This window comes from Petaurus breviceps, unplaced genomic scaffold (genome assembly GCF_028583685.1).
Source record: "Petaurus breviceps papuanus isolate PSGF00001 unplaced genomic scaffold, PetGlider_PUasm1.0 47, whole genome shotgun sequence".
In the NCBI taxonomy this organism is placed as follows: domain Eukaryota; kingdom Metazoa; phylum Chordata; class Mammalia; order Diprotodontia; family Petauridae; genus Petaurus; species Petaurus breviceps.
This window is the reverse complement of record NW_027186349.1, coordinates 11861106-11868000: the sequence shown is the minus strand read 5'-3', so window position 1 is coordinate 11868000 and position 6895 is coordinate 11861106.

Sequence of the window (6895 nt, the reverse complement as noted above, 5' to 3'; positions counted from 1 at the left end):
ATTGTTTGTTCAATTTTCCTAAACCTTATATAAGTTCAGTCCCTAGATCCTAAAATTCCATTTGTTCTTAATTTAGGCCCTTGTTAATGTTGATTAGTGGTTACACATCTTATAAAATGAGGCCCAATTAGCATGCCCTCCCAAACTCCACTAGAGCAACCTTAGAAAAGTAGAAATAATACTAAAAATACCTGTAGGATACCTAGAGTTTGGGGGTGGCTAGGTGGCACAGTGAATAGAGCACTGGCCCTGGAGTCAGTAGAACCTGAGTTCAAATCCGACCTCAGACACTTAACACTTACTAGTTGTGTGACCTTGGGCAAGTCACTTAACCCCAACTGCCCTGTCTTCCCCCCTCCAAAAAAAAAAAAAGGAAAAGAAAAGGAAACCTAGAGTTCTCATTGATTGCACTCAGGGTGGAACAGCCTCCAAAAGAGTCTAGGCACTTAACCCTTTTGCTAAACTAAATCCATCAACTAGAATACTAGAGCTTGTTAGAGATTCCAGCCCAGATAGGAATGCGCCAGCTGACTCCAGGAATTTAGGTCCCTTTACAATCCCATGTAAACAGAGCTCACAGACCTGCAGCACAGCAGTGCACAGGGGTGAGTGGAGAAGGGTATGTATATGGCTGGGAGGAAGCTTTCCTTTTCCCCTCAATGAGGGGAAAGAGCCTATACATAAGCAGTAGATACACATAATTCAAGAATCTACAAATGATGAGATGGCTGAAAAGTCATTCTTGAGGATAATCTCCCCAAAGAATCTAGGGTAGCAAAGAAAGTTTGGAAATGGCAGATTGCAGAAAAGGGCAAGAAGGCAGGTTTAGAATTCCTTAAAGGGAGTATTTGGGAAATACATTCTAAATGGATCTGTCACCTTAATGTTAAAGATCTTGGGGAGTCTAGATGGCGCAGTGAGTAAGAGTACTGAGTTGGGAGAACCCGGGATCGGTTCCGGCCTCAGATACTTAACACCCACACAAAAAAACTGACCGTATAACCTTGAGCAAGTTACTTAACCCCAATTGCTTCATATATACATTAAAGATCTTACTACTTTTAAAAATTAGAAGAGAAACAGACCATACGCCTCTCACAGCTATGGGTGATAGATGTATCCTTAAGCAAACAAGAGATAACAGGCAATTACAAAAGATAAAACAGATGAACCTTGATTACTTAAAACTGAAAAGCTTCTGCACAGACAATATTAATGCATCTAGGATAAGAATGGAAGTAGTTGATTGAGAAAAAAATCTGTGTATCAAATTTTTCTGATAATATAAATTATATATGTGTGTATATGCATGTATGTATACATACACATATATGAGTCATTACCCACTAGATTGTCAAAGGATATGAACAAAGAGCTCTCAAAAAGAAGTGTAAAATATTCACAACCACAAGAAAAAAATGCTCCAGATAGCTAATAATAAGAGAAACGTACATGAAAATAACCATAAGATTTCACCTCACCCCTTGCAAATTGCCCCTCCCCCTCACAAATGACCAAAAATGGTAATAGTCAATGTTGAAGGGGTTTTGGAAAGATAGACACACTGATACATTGTTGGTAGAAATGTGAAGTGGTACGACCATTTTGGGAAACAGATTGAAATTATGCAAATAAAATTACTAAAATGTTCATACCCTTTGAACCAGACTCCATTATTGGACTTATAAGAAAAAAAAAGTCCTTATATGCTCCAAAATATTTATAGCAGCACTTTTTGTGATAGCTAAGAATTGAAAACAAAGTAGATGCCTATCAATTGAGGAATGGCTAAGCAAATTGTGGTATAGAGATGTAATGAAATACTACTGCTCTGTAAGAAATGTATGTGATGAATATAGAGAACATGGAAAGATCTACTTGAATCTATTTGTTTATTTATTTTTGCTTTTTTTTTCTTGGAGGGGGGAAAGTAGGGCAAATGGGGTTAAGTGACTTGCCTAAGGTCACATGGCTAGTACATGTTAAGTGTCTGATGCCAGATTTGAACTCAGGTCCTCCTGACTCCAGAGCCAGGGCTCTACTCACTGCACCACCTAGCCGCCCCCTTCTACTTGAATTTATGCAGAATGAAATAAGAAGAGCTAAGACAACATTAGATGCAGTAATTACAATGACATAAATGAAAAGAACAATGATACATTAAAGAATCAAAAGTATATGTAACAAAATTATGAAGTTCAAGCAAGAGTCAACTAAGAAGGTATAACAAGACACCCCCAACCCACCCCTTCATGGAGGTGGGAGGTCCACAGGTGTTAAATATTGTATTATTACAATGTGTTGATCAGTTGGACTATTTTCCTCTCTAAAAAATACTATTTTTCATATGAGATGGCTCTCTGGGAGTGGGAGGGATACTTGATAATTGATAACATAAGAAATAGAAACTATCAAAAAAAAACTCCTAGAAGAGCTCAAAAAGGATTTTTAAAATTAAATAAAAGGAATAGGAGAAAATTGGGGTAAGAAATGAGAATTATGCAAGAGAATCACAAAAAAAAGAGTCAATATCTTACTAAATGAAGCACAAAAAAAGGAAAAAGATGTGTAAAAATTCACTAAAGAAAACAACTTCTTGAAAAGCAGAATTTGCAAAATGGAAAGGGAGGCACAAAAGCTAACTGAAGAAAATAATTCTTTAAAGCTAGAATTGGCAAGTGGAAGCTAATGACTCCATGAGACATCAAGAATCAAAGTCAAAAGAATGAAAAATAGAAGAAAACATGAAATATCTCATTGGAAAAGCAACTGACATTGGAGATAGATGCAGTAGAGATAATTTAAGAATTATTGGACCGCCTGAAAGACACAATTTTTAAAAAAAAAAGAGCCTAGACATCATATTTCAACAAATTATAAAGGAAAACTGCCCTGACACCCTAGAACCAGAAGGTAAAATAGAAATAGAAAGAATCCACTGATCACCTCCTGAAAGAGATCCTAAAATGAAAACTCCCAGGAATATTAATAGTCAAAATCCAGAAGTCTTAGGTCAAGGAGAAAATACTGCAAGCAGCCAGAAAGAAACAATTCAAATATTGTGGAGCCACACAATCAGATTCCATAGGATTTAGCAGCTTCTACATTAAAGAATCAAAGGGTTTTGAATATGATATTCTGGAAGGTAAAGGCACTTGGATTACAACCAAGATTACAACCAAGAATTACCTACCCAGTGAAAAAAGTATAATCTTTCAGGGGGGTGGAAATGAATATTTGATGAAATAGAGGAATTTCAAACATTCCTGAAGAAAATGCCAGGGCTAACAAGAAAATTAAATTTTGAAATACAAGATTCAAGAGAAGCATAAAGATGTAAACAGGAAAGAAAAAACATAAGGGATTCAATAAGGTTAAACTGTTTACTTCCCTACACATGAAGGTGATACTTGTAACTCTTAAAAACTATTATCACTATTAGGGTAGTTAGTAGTATGCATAGACAGAGGGTGAAGGTCCAAGTTGACTCTTAATGGAATGAAATAAAAAAAGAAAAAAAGTATGCAGGAGAAAGCTTTGGACCATACCCTGAGGTATACCCTAGATATCATAACTATGCAGAGAGAACATGTGTTAAACAGTACAGTGACAAGGAGGAGACAGATAATGTCCTTTCTGATCAAAGCATGGTAGCCAGGACCTTCAGTGACAGGAGTTCTTAACCTGGGATATATGAACTTTTTAAAAATTGATAAGGACATTTCAATATAATTAGTGTCCTTTGGAATTCTATTTTATTTCATGCATTTAAGACCATTATTTGGGTCAGGGGCCTAGAATCTTGAACATAGTGCCAAAAAGATCCATGACACAAAAAAGGTTAAAAACACTTCCCTATCCCCCATCCATATCACACTACCCCACTTACAGCCTCCTACAAGCTTTGGTGATACCGAGTGACAACATCAACTGTTAGGGCATATTTTCACATTAGCATTATAGGTGTTTTGCTTCTTTATTGTTGGCTGTAAAGAGAGAAGGTGCCAGGAAGAACCATGTATTTTCTTTTTTTCCTCCGTGTGCTGTAGGGACTTGAGTAAGAACACAATAGAGATAAGAAACTGCTTAGCTCAAAAAAAAAAAAAACCAAACCAAAAACAAAAAACACCCTTCTTGGGAAGAATTTATGACCAAACAAGAGATAGCAAGCATTACAAAGTGCAAAATGGATAATTTTGATTACATTAAATTGAAAAGGTTTTGTACAAACAAAAGCAATGTACCCAAGAGTAGGAGGGAGGCAGAAAATTGAGAAAGAATTTTTACAACCAGTGTCTATGATAAAGGCCTTATTTCTAAAATATACAGAGAACTGAGTTAGATTTACAAGAATTCAAGTCATTCCCCATTTGATAAATGGTCAAAGGATATGAACAGGCAGTTTTCAGAGGAAGAAATTAAAGATATCTATAAGCATATGAAAAAATGCTCTAAATCACTATTGATTAAAGAAATGCAAATCAAAACAACTCTGAGGTACCACATCTCACTAATCAGATTGGCTAAGATGACAAAACAAGGGAATGATAAATGCTGGAGGAAATGTCAGAAAAATTGGAACACTAATGCATTGCTGATGGAGTTGTGAACTGGTCCAACCATTCTGGAAAGCAATTTGGAACTATGCCCAAAGGGCTATAAAAATATGCATACCCTTGACCCAGCAATACCCACTTCTAGGGTTGTATCCCAAAGATATTGTACAAGTGGGAGGAGGACCAGTATGTACAAAAAATATTTATAGGAGCTCTTTTTATGCTGGAAAAAAATTGGAAATCAAGGGGATGCCCAACAATTGGGGAATGACTGAACAGGTTGTGGCATATGAATGTAATGGAATACTACTGTGCTATAAGAAATGAGGAGCAGATGGACTTCATGATGACCTGGAGAGATTTATATAAACTGATGCTGAGTGGGGGGAGCAGAAGCAGGAGAACTTTGTACACAATTACAGACACATTGTATGTGTGATGAATGACTTTGATAGACTGAGATCCCCTCATGGTTATAAGATAACTCCAAAGGACTCATGATGGAAAAGTGACTGAGGGGTAACATGAGCAGGCAAAGGAAACAAAGCAGACAGAAGATTCCAACATTACACTCCTATTTTGGGGACAAAAAGGAGCAAAGCACAGAACAGGAGGAAGACAGTGAAGTCAGAACTCCTGCACCAAAAGCTTCAAAGGAAAATACAAGCTTGTTACAAGCCATAGAGAACCTTAAGAAGCAGATAAGAGAAGTGGAGGAAAAATTGGGAAGAGAAATGAGAACAATGCAAGAAAATTATGAAATGAGAGTCAACAGCCTGACTGAGGAAAATACTACCTTAAAAAATAGACTAACTCAAATGGCAAAAGAGGCTCAAAAAGGCAATGAGGAGAAGAATGCCTTAAAAAGCTGAATTTGCCAGATGGAAAAAGAATCTCAAAAGCTCACTGAGGAGAATCATTGCTTCAGAATTAGATTGGAGCAAATGGAAGCTAATGACTTTATGAGAAATCAAGATGCTGTTAAACAGATCCAAACAAATAAAAGAATAGAAGGCAATGTGAAATATATCATGAGAAAAACCACTGACCTGGAAAATAGATCCAGGAGAGATAATTTTAAAATTATTGGACTGCCTGAAAGCCATGATCAAAGTAAGAACCTAGAAATCATCCTCCAGGAAGTTCTCAAAGAAAACTGCCCTCATGTTTTAGAACTAGAGGGCAAAATAGAGGTTGAAAGAATCCACCAATCACCTCCTGAAAAAGATCCCAAAAAGAAAACTTCTAGGAATATTATAACCAGTTTCTGGAATTCCCAGATTAAGGAGAGAATATTACAAGCAGCCAGGAAAAAACAATTTGAATATTATGGAAACACAATCAGGATAACCCAGGATCTGGCAGCTTCTACACTGAGGGATCGATGGGCTTGGAATATGGTATTCTGGAGGTCAAAGGAGCTGGAATTAAAACCAAGAGTCACCTACCCAGTAAAACTGAGTATCATGTTTCAGGGGAAAATATGGTCATTCAGTGGAATAGAGGACTTTCAAGCATTTTTGCTGAAGAAACCAGAGTTGAACAGAAAATTTGACATTCAGATACAAGAAGCAAAAGAAACATGAGAAGGTAAACAGGGAAAAGAAATCATAAGGAACTTATCAAAGTTGAACTATTAACATTCCTACATGGAAAAAGAATAATTGTAACTTATGAAACTTTTCTCAGTAGTTGGGAATAGAAATAGAAATATATATATATATATATATATATATATATATATATGTGTGTGTGTGTGTGTGTGTGTGTGTGTATGTTTGTATATAAGGGTATATGGGCATATGAATACATATATGAATGTGTATATATATATGTTTACAGGTATACATAGATAGAGGGCACAGGACCAATTTAACAGGAAGGGATGATACTTAAAAGGTGAAATAAAGAGGTGAGAGAGGAATATAATGAGAAGAGATGGGGAGAGACAGAATGGGGTAAACTATCTCATATAGCAGAGGCAAGGGAAAATGGTTACAATGGAGGGGAAGAATAGGAAGGCAAAAGGGAATGGGTCAACCTTATTCCCATTGAATTTGGCTTGAGGAGGGAGTGAAATACACAGTAAATAGGGTATCTCACCCTGCAGGAGAGTAGGGGTGGAAGGGGATGAGAGGGGGGATGATGGAAGGGAGGGCAGGCTGGGGGGGGAGGGAATTTGGAAGCACCCACTTTTGAAAAGGGACAGGATCAAAGTAGAGAATAGAAAAGTGGGAGGTGGGATAGGAGGGAGGGAAATGTAGTCAGTCTTTTACAATATATCTACTATGTTATTGTTTTGCATTAGCCACACACGTACAACCTATACTGAACTGTTT